The following is a 10,085-nucleotide window of genomic DNA, read 5'->3' as shown; positions in this document are numbered from 1 at the left end:
TGAAATATTTACTTCCTGATATGTAACACAGTTTATCCCAAATCAGTTTATCCCAAATCTCAAAAATGACTCAGAGTTAACAGAGCACATGTGTGCAGACATAGCAGGTGTGCCAACATGATGAGGATGAATAATCAAGATGAAGAGGCTACTAAGCAGCTCTCGGTTCAGGATTTTGGATTGCAGCTTGAGGGAGAAGGAGACCTGCAAGGAGACAGAACGAGAGATGGAGAGCAGAAAGATGCCTGGAGATAAAGAGAGGGACAGATGGAGTGATAGAACATCAACGAGTGAGAGATCACTGCAATGGTACAAAGACAGAAGGTGAAAAGGAAGTGCTGTGGAGAAAGGGTTAAAGAAGAGAGGGGAGAGAGATGGTTGCCTGGGCAACAGCAGCCAGCGTTTTCGCTCTTTATCAATGTCTCACACGCATATGCAGACATGATACACGCATAGGTATCTGTAGGCATACATACACATGTTCTCTCTCTCTCCCTCCTTCATCTCCGTTGTCGCTTATAGTTTTCAGGCACACAGCATATCTCCCTGGATTTCTCCAAAGCATGGCCTGTTTGTCTGGTGCTGTGGCCGTACTTGGAAGCACAGGATGCAGTCTAAATTCAGTGGGTTTGTGGGCTTTTCGGTTCAATTAAATTGCATTACATTGCATTTATATTGTGTGAATTCACAACAACAGTTGTCTCAAAGTGCTTCCTATTGTAAGGTAAAGACCCTACAATCTTAGAAAGAAACCCCAGCAATCATCCGACCCCCCTATGAGCAAACACTTAACGACAGTGGGAAAGAAAAACTCCCTTTTAACAGAAAGAAACCGCTGGCAGAACCAGGCTCAGGGAGGGCAGCCATTGGCTAAGACTGGTTGGGGGTGAGGGAGGGAGAAGACAACACAAAGAAACAGGACAAAAGACACACAATAGGAGAGAGAGCCAGAGTTTAATAATTGCTAACTGCACTGCATTGCATCGTGTTGTATCATATTGTATTGTACACATTGCATATTGTATGGGGTCACATCATCTCAGTTTGTTTTGTGTTATATTGGATCCCATCATGTCTTATGGTATTGTGTTGTACTGTACACATTGTGTATCACATTGTATCACTGCATTATATTGTTTTGTGTCATCTCGTCTCATATCGTATCATATCATATTGTATGCTATCAGATCACATTATCTTGCATTGCAACACATTGTATTGTACCATACTGTTTCGTGTCATATAATATTGCATCATATCAGTTTATATATCAAAGATAAGCTAAATTGTATAATATCATATCATACATTGCATTAACACTACATCACATCAACTATCATATTGTCATATCGGATTATATATCTATTGTAACATATGTGTGTGGTATCATAGCATATTGTATAGCATTGTATTAATAGGCTAACTGGTATATGTACAGGCGTGGTTTTAAAAAGCTGTATGTTTAAGTTTGCTTGATATCACTCTTTAGCTGTGCATCCACTGCATCCATCTGTTTTCTGTGAGTTAAATTCCACATATGGAATTTAACTTGAAGACAAACAATAGTTATTGTAGTCAGAAAACCTTAATAATTATAGGAATTTTTTTAAGGATTATAATTACAATTATTAATGTTTTTGTTTTTATTTTCACTTTAAACACTGCTTCTTGTGTCTTTGTTGGGATTATTTCTTCATATATATTATTGCTGAACTAATGCTGTCCTGTTGTGAACAAAATTACTGGGTAAGTTCAGTAAATAATACAACAACAATAATAATCGTAATAGAGCTTTAGGTTGAAATATACTAGCAACATTTGTCTCCAGTGCCACATTAAACATGTTGGTTGTTTCAAAAATACCCCCCACTCAACTTGTTTATAATTCTTTGTCGCCTCGTAGTATCATATTTGTTTGCATTTCCTGCAAGCCACACACAACCTGTCAGCCTTCACTTCTGCTGTGCATTAACCTGACACGGATCATGGCTCCATCTCCCTGACTAAACTCTGTCATGCGTGCATCTGTGCACCACATCCCCACTGGGGGGGGGGGGGGGGGGGGGGTAGCCAGTATTTAAGGTCACTGTAGCCTCACACAAAGAGCGTGTGAAAGCTTGTGTTTTGTGACTGTGAGTGATGAGCATGTGTGGGCCTGTGAGTGAGATGTCTGCGTGGATGACAAATGCACAGAATGACGCTTTATGACGTGGCAGCGTGGAGAGTTGTACATGTACATGCGACACTGCATTTTATGTATACGTGCATTTTTTGTCTCGCTGCACACGCACGCAGGCACATCCCGCGTGCGAGAGAGAGACATAGTTCACGCGGACAGAGAGGTATGGACCCCCCAAGGTAGAGTGGAGTCATAAAGCGCTGGGGCCGGCCGCGACTCACAAGGACAGAACAGAGATGATGATGGCACCATCAAATTTAATGGGTTACGGGAGAAGGTGGGTGAGAGTAGAAGAGCTGCGAGGAGATGCTGAAAGAGGAGGGACTGTGAGCTGTGCAGACTAAGCAAAGAGGACCCTCAAGACAAACCGGCTTAATTGAGGCAATCACTCTCCCCCACTTCACAATCTGTAATATGGCTGATTTGAATTATGATCTCAACCTGTCCCTGAGAACCTCAGCTTCATGATTTACCTTTTTCCACTCATATCCTCCCCCACCCTACCCCACCCACTCTAAAAAACCTTGCATCAACTTGCTACCTCAAGCTCTGCACACTTTCAGTTTTGCTGCTTTGGATGCTGATGCTGATGCCAAGCCAGCCTCTCCACCACCACCACCACCACCACCTCCTCCTCCTCTTCCCCCTCTCTTCCTCTTCCACACTATCCCACCCTCCCTCCTTCCCTCTCGGTATCCGTAGTGATTGGAGGCAGGGTTCGGAGGTTGCTAGGAGACGGGGAGAGTGTGGCAGCAGGCCTCAGTGTGAGAGCGAGTCACGGTAAAGTGGTGAGGGATGTTAGGGGAGAGCGCTCCCTGCTGTACACTGCTTGCCACTGACACCTACAGTGCAAAGGATCAGTTCAGTGCTTTAAACTACCTCTCATTTGGTGAACAAGCAAAAGGATCAGACAGAGGTGAGTGCGTGTGTATCTCTTTGTTTAAGCGAAAAAGAGCAAATTTAGAGCTGGAGCGTGTGCTTTTACACTGTTTGTTTACCATGTTTGTTGAAAATCACTGGTTTGATGGGGAAAAAATCACCCTAATGGTGGTGGACAAAGGGAGTACTCATCATTTCCCTTTCAGGGGAATTCATCTTTGCATCATCAGACCGTGTTAAGGTCACGAATTCAGAGAATTGCTGTTGCATTTCAACTGGGCTGCATCATGCTCTTTGATCTAAAGGAGTTTCACTGAGATTGTGAGAGGGTCACCACACCTATGCGCAATCAACTTTCAAGATCTCATTTCTCTGTGTCCTCAGAAATATGTTCTCAACTATACATTATCAAAGCAGCACCCACTGCACTGATATAACACTTAATGTCCGTGGGACACTAATTGTGATATTGTAAGAGACTTGGGATGGAGACGGATCAAAGGCTGTGAAATTGCACTAGAGCATAACTTTAGAAGCATACACTTCAAAGGGATAGATGGACCCAGATTTTTTAAAAAATATATATATTATGAGGGCTATTTTCCATCTTGCTCAGTCCACTGTTGTAACGCAAGGCCGGTTTCTGAGCATTAGGTAACAGCTGAATGTTTCTTGTATGACTCTGACTCCATGTGGTCATCAAGGAAACTGCAAATTATTGCTACCTTGGGGCAGCTCACTAGTTGCTGATGTGCGAACTGCAAGGGTGCTGATGTTGCCTGGGATTGTGCCATGTTTTTAGCAAACTTCATGTGTGAGGTGCCGAATATTTTCAATTTTCCTAAGCAAATTTCATTCACAGTTTTAGAAAATTAAAGCCAATTACTTAAACAGAACATTCATATTTGATGCAAAAAATTAAATGTTAGCTTGCATATTAAAGCAATTGTAACCAAAGTGTCATATACGGTATGTTTGGCCTCTCAGAAGTGGCTGTCCTGCTCTGGGAACCAGTGACTCTAAGAAATGTTATAAAAAAAAAGAAAAAATCAGTAGGCAGTGAGAACTTTCTAATTAGCCTCACGCTTCTGCATAAAGGTGACACTTGAGAATGGATTGTATTCAGGGCAAACAGCGAGAGCACAGTGCAACCACTTATTCTCTGCATGTGCTGTTGTTATAGAGCTAAGTTCCAGCTGGGCTTTAATTATCCATTCGCTTGCTTGAGTGACATTATCTTGTCCACGTCTCTGAGCTGTAGACCTTCTGTATCTTTTGATGTGCTTAGTTTTGATGTGTCAAGGGAAATGCCTGTAGTGGAGATATCCGCTCAAATTTCTTTAGATGGTGTCAAAAAGTACCTGTTTTGCTTCAGTCAGACTGCAGTGATGCAATCCGCTTATTGCCTAGTTGTCAGATCCATTCTAGGATCTGTAAAATTTCAATCATCGCTGCGAGCACATACTGTGCTTAAGAGGATTCCAACTGTTAGCTTCACAATTGATTTCAACTTTGGCTTTTTTTTTTTTCTTTTTCATTTTTTCTAAATACAATAAAATAAAACTGAAGTTGAGTCGCAATCACAACAGTCAGATGAAGATTGTTAATTTCATCTGCAGTCATTTATATTTGGTGACATGACTCTATTCCAGGAGCTCCTGCTCTGGAAAGTAAAAGGTGGGTCTGTTCTGGGACAGCAGCACAAAGATCCCAGCACTGAGTAAAGCAGGCATCAGTGACAATAGCTATGATGTTGACCAAGACAGATATAACATGAAAGGAGGAGTTGGGGTGGAGGTGGGTTTGCAAAGTGTGGGCAGGCTAAAGTAAAGTAAAGTAAAATAGTGCAGCCTGTATGAGATTTACCAATGTGATTAACCATCAGCTGATGCGGGCTGGCACTGAGATGAACTGATCTGCCGGGGATTGCTGCTGAGCTTGACTTTGTGGCCCGCTTGAAATGACCTCATACTCAGTTTCTTTCTTTTTTTAAACAACGTTTCAGACCGAGAAACATCATTAACAGATATAAAACAGAAAAGCCGCCATGGTCACAGGAAGTCTTTTTCAAGAAAAAACAACATGCAGAAAACATCTGGAAAATGTCTGATTGGCAGCAGTTTCATTCTTCAGCACGATAATGATACCAAACACACTGCCAATGCAGTAAGAGCATACCTGGATAGAACACAATGGAAAACTATCAGTTATGTAGGTTTGCATGTGTTTTAATAGATTGCAGCACCTACTTCTCATTTTGCCAGGAAAATATAAAGAAATGAATGACTCAGGGAATGAACGGGTGGATCGAGACTTTTTCACAGTTCTGTACTTCAGATGTTAAAAGCTGGAAATCATAAAGAAATGTGCAAACAATGTCACATTCAGAAGAATTAATAACCATATAATGAAGCAATCAGTGACAATGTAGCTATAATTGAATAGCATATCTCCTCAGAGGTTATATAGGTTGATTACATATAATCAGGATAACCCCTTAGCCTTATACATATTATATGTTTAAATGTATAATTATTATTATTAAATATATAATGATTTAAATGGATAATCTAAAAAAGTTTCATGTGTTATGTGGGTAAAAGAAATGTAATGCACAGAAGATGTGGCTTAAACTGTGTCCAGTACTGGTTGTTTTCTTTACAGCTGTGTCTTTGACACTCCTCTGTAGAAGATTTAGTGACCTTGTCCATGATGGAAAGAGTCTGTGTGTATCCCAGCAGGCGTTCGTGTTGATTGGATAGGCCTGGCTGGCTGACTTGCCGGCCCAGAGTATCAGTGCCCTTTATGTCGCCTCTCAGCTCTTTCAGTTCGACTTGGTGGCAACACAAGTACACAGCTGCTTGCGAGCGATTCACGCTTGTACATTTTTCTTTTACCAGCAAACAAGAGTGTCTGCATGAAATTGTTCATAGAAAAACACACATACACACACAGACACACACATACACACACACACAATGTAGATACGTAGCCTTAAAAATTATCCACAGTTAAGGCTCTGTGATGCAGTTGCTATGGCAACTATGATAGAAATAGACGTGTATCTGCAAGGGAATGAAATGTATTGAACTGTTGGTTAGAAAAAGAGAGGTTTTACTGTGGTGATTGGCAGGTTAAGTGAGTGGCTGCATACGGATGTGCACACTTGTGTGCAAACGGCGTGCTTGTGAGTTTCAGACTGGAGTTTTGCAATTGTGTGTTGTGTCAGCATGTGTCTGTCTTCATGCATGTGTGTGTGTGTGTGTGTGAAAGGGAGAGAGAGAGAATGATGAGAGCTGCAGAGAGAGGGAGAGTGTGTGTTTGCATGTATGACACACTGCAGTATATTAAAAGTGCAGCCCCATGGATGGGGGGCATAGGGCACGTAATTATGATGGTAGGAGAGCGTGAGTGGGTCTGTACTGCACTCAGTGGCCCTGCGTGAGAGCAGCAAAACTGAGGCAGAGACAACACAATAAATTCAATGGGAAAAGGATTCTGTTTGTAGCACCTCCATTGTTGTCCAGGCCATGATGATATTCTGAGCGTGTCCTGTCAAACATTAACCAATGGGCACATATTATTATCATAATGACTTAAGTGGCTTTTATTTGTACAAAAGAAAGAAAGAGAAAGAAATAGAGCTGCACTATGTGTGCAATAGATCTGTTTCAGCATTAAGAGACCACTGTGAACTTCATCCATTGCACCGCACTCGCTCTCTAATACAGGTGCACCTTTTCTCTCGCAAATTGCCTTTTATCTGTTGCCTTCTTCATTAACCTACCATTCCCTTCAACCCTGCCTCCTCTCCATGCTGCCTTTGTAGCCATGGTGCCTTCATCAAGCTAATTCACTTTCACTGGAGATGAAATAGGAACAAAAGGAGCAGAGGAAACATAGTCAGCCACACATGCAAAATTTGCCTTTTACAATATTAGTACAGACTTAGGTTTAATTGTAGACATAGGTGAAAATCAATGAAATAGCAAGAGCTTGAGAGAGGGAGGGGAGATGGAGGGATGTGATGGAGAGAGATGAGAGGGGAGGGGGTGCAGGAATATGAGTGTGTATGCATTTTTAAGGCGGTCTTTCTGTTGCAAGAAAAAAACAGTAGTCCAACAGGAAAACGAATGGGTCGAGCTACTGATGAAGGCACGCAAATGCAATTTAGTGACGGAAACTGACGTCTGAAAGCTTTCGTGTGCTGATGGAGGCTTGTGCGAGGGCAATGTGTTTGATTTTAGTTCGAGATAGGTGGAATCACCTAAGCGGTGTGTGAAAGAGGGAGAGAGAGGCGAGGGAACAAGAGGGGAGGGGGCGGGGGTGGATGGACCTCGCTGGTTACGGGACCCACAGGCACCCCGATTGTGCTTCGCTCTCATCATTTTTGGAGGTGAGGACAAAAGGAAAAAAGGAGGAGGGGGGGATCGGAAGAAAGGCCCGGGATCTAAGTGTCGTGACGGGGCCCCCGACTTCGCCGCCGCTGGTCGGGGTTGTCTGGACTCAAAAAGGGCTGAGGGAAAAGCGGCGGAGCAGTCGACTCTAGGCTGGGGTTTCCTGCCACAGCAGCAGGATTGTCACAAAACAGCCTTTCACTCTTCGAGGGGCCTTGTATTGCTACGTTTTCAGGTATGCACCTAGAGTATGTTAGCTAGCCTGCCTCTGAGTGACTTGCCTCTCCCTGGCAAACGCTAGCTCTGTTTATTCACGGAAAAAGATCCGGCTGCGTGACGGTAATTTTTCTGATGCAGTACCCACACCAGGTCTCCTGCTTGTGTTCGTTATTTATGCTAGCTAACCCATTTACAGCCCCACTGAATATATGAGGGGGGGTGGACATCTGCACCTAATCACTTCTCTTTTGTAGCTAAACGCTGCTTGGCTGCTCCGTGCCTTTAGCCTGCTGTAACTGTTCTTTTGTGCAGGGTCTTAAATGCAAGAAACGCAAATTAGCTGCTTTGCTAAAATGCTAACTAGTGCTTCTAGCTTAGCTAGCTCTCAACATATGCGGCTAGCTTACAATTTTAATATGCAGCATTTGAGGTATTGTTGCTAACGCTAACCTAACAGCGCTAAAGAAAAGAAAGAAGGGGGAAAAGGCAGCACTATGAGGCTAATTGTAATGCGTATATCTCGCTACTGGCTAATGTAGCGACTAAGGTTGTGGTACAAACGTTTGTTTTGTTGATGGAATCTGAGACGACAAATAATCCAGATAAAACGGAGCTAGAGTTGGTTAATTATCTGCAAAACCATTGCGTATGCGTATCAATTAGGCAGCTATGCAGCTGATTGACTTGCTGACAGACTGCACTGAGCCAGCTTTTATTATTGCTGCTGCACTGTTCTGTATGTTATGAATGCTGCCGCCTGGTCGTGCACACTGAGCTGCTTTGATTAATTAAAAATTTATCCATAACCTATCCGTGGGCTTACAGAAGGATGGAAATTAAGTGTGTCCCTCTAACTTTAGCAGTCGCGCTGCATCGCCGGTGTACATTAGCCTATGACCCTTGGAGCATTTGAGCAGACCTGTTTGATGCTGCAGTGTGATTGACACGGTGTGATCAGTTTATTTTGTAGCCCACATGGCTCTGCTCATTGTCATGCTTTGCTTTCAGCTTCTAGTGATGACTAATAGTTTTGCTCAGTTCACGTCTCCACAGTGGGAGAAGCCACCCAAAGTTGTTTAAGGGCCATTAACAATTTTACAGTGCATTAAGGACAGACAATAGAGGCTTATGTCACACATGGCAATTAAAGGTACTAACCCCACAAAGGTGGCGTCATCCCTTTTAATTATGACCCATAACAATTAAATCGTATAAAAAAACAAGTTAAGTACACTGAGGTTAATGAGCTTTAATCTCATTGTAAAAGGAGGCAGATGGACTGTTTGTGTCTTAACTCCACAGGGTTGTTTGTTTACCTGTTAGGATGGGTATTTTGTTGCCTCACTTGGAGACTGTTGATTACTCTCTTTTCTCCCACCAAACCTGTTTGTTATCAGTCAGAAGAGACACCTTAAGCATTCATTATTAAAGTGTGGACCAAAGTAAAGGCTGTACTCGCAGGGAATAACAAAAGAGAAGTGATGATATGAGCTCAGAAGGCCTTTTAAGTAGCGAAGGCAGAAGCTGAATGAGATGGCTTGTGCAACATTAAGTCAGGTTTAGGTCATTGCTGGTTTGGTAAATGAATTTGTGATAGTCCAGCATATTATTTACGCAGCTGACTGGAAAATAAAGTGCACTTATGAGAAATGCTGAGGTAATATGTGACCCTAGATCAATCATTTGGAAATAATGAACATCTTTGTTAGTATTGCTTATATGTTGCATTCACCACTGATTCGTTGCAATAAATTAATGAAATAATCTACGTTATAAAATACGAATCTGTCAATTAGCCTAAAATGCATTCTGCTGTTATCGTGTGAACACAGTCAATACATTTCTATTTATAATTATTTAATTACAACAACAGCGTTTTAGCAGAAGGTATATTTAATAAATGTTGATGCTTTACGTCTGCATGCATTTGATTTTTCTTTTCTTCTTTCACAACAGGTTTTTTCTGGTCAGCAGTTCATGGGAAATGAACATATCTGCATGGAAATACAGAGAAGAAACAGAAAGCAGGAGCTTGAATTGACTGAACCTGAAGTGGAATAAATGGATTACTCTCCTTTTGGAAAACTGTTGCCATGGAACTAGGTAGAATTAAATGATGGTTGACAGAAAAAAACAAAGGTAAGATGGCTAAGTGCTGAAGACGCAGGAAGGCATCAAGATGTACGGAGTCAAGGAAAGAACGTGACTTAAATAGGGATCAAATACTTCTACAGTCCAAATGAATGCATGCAGTTGCAAAAAACAAAAAAAGAAAACGGCATCCGAAAAGGAAAGGCCGATTAAAGGAACGCCTGAAAAAGCGTTGCACTCTGCATCCAACGAGAATATCCATGGAGTGTTCGCCTCTGGGATTGTTGAGTGAGGGTCTTGTTTCAGACCTCTTGATTCCA

This window comes from Archocentrus centrarchus, chromosome 8 (genome assembly GCF_007364275.1).
Source record: "Archocentrus centrarchus isolate MPI-CPG fArcCen1 chromosome 8, fArcCen1, whole genome shotgun sequence".
NCBI lineage: Eukaryota > Metazoa > Chordata > Actinopteri > Cichliformes > Cichlidae > Archocentrus > Archocentrus centrarchus.
This window is presented reverse-complemented; position numbering follows the sequence as displayed.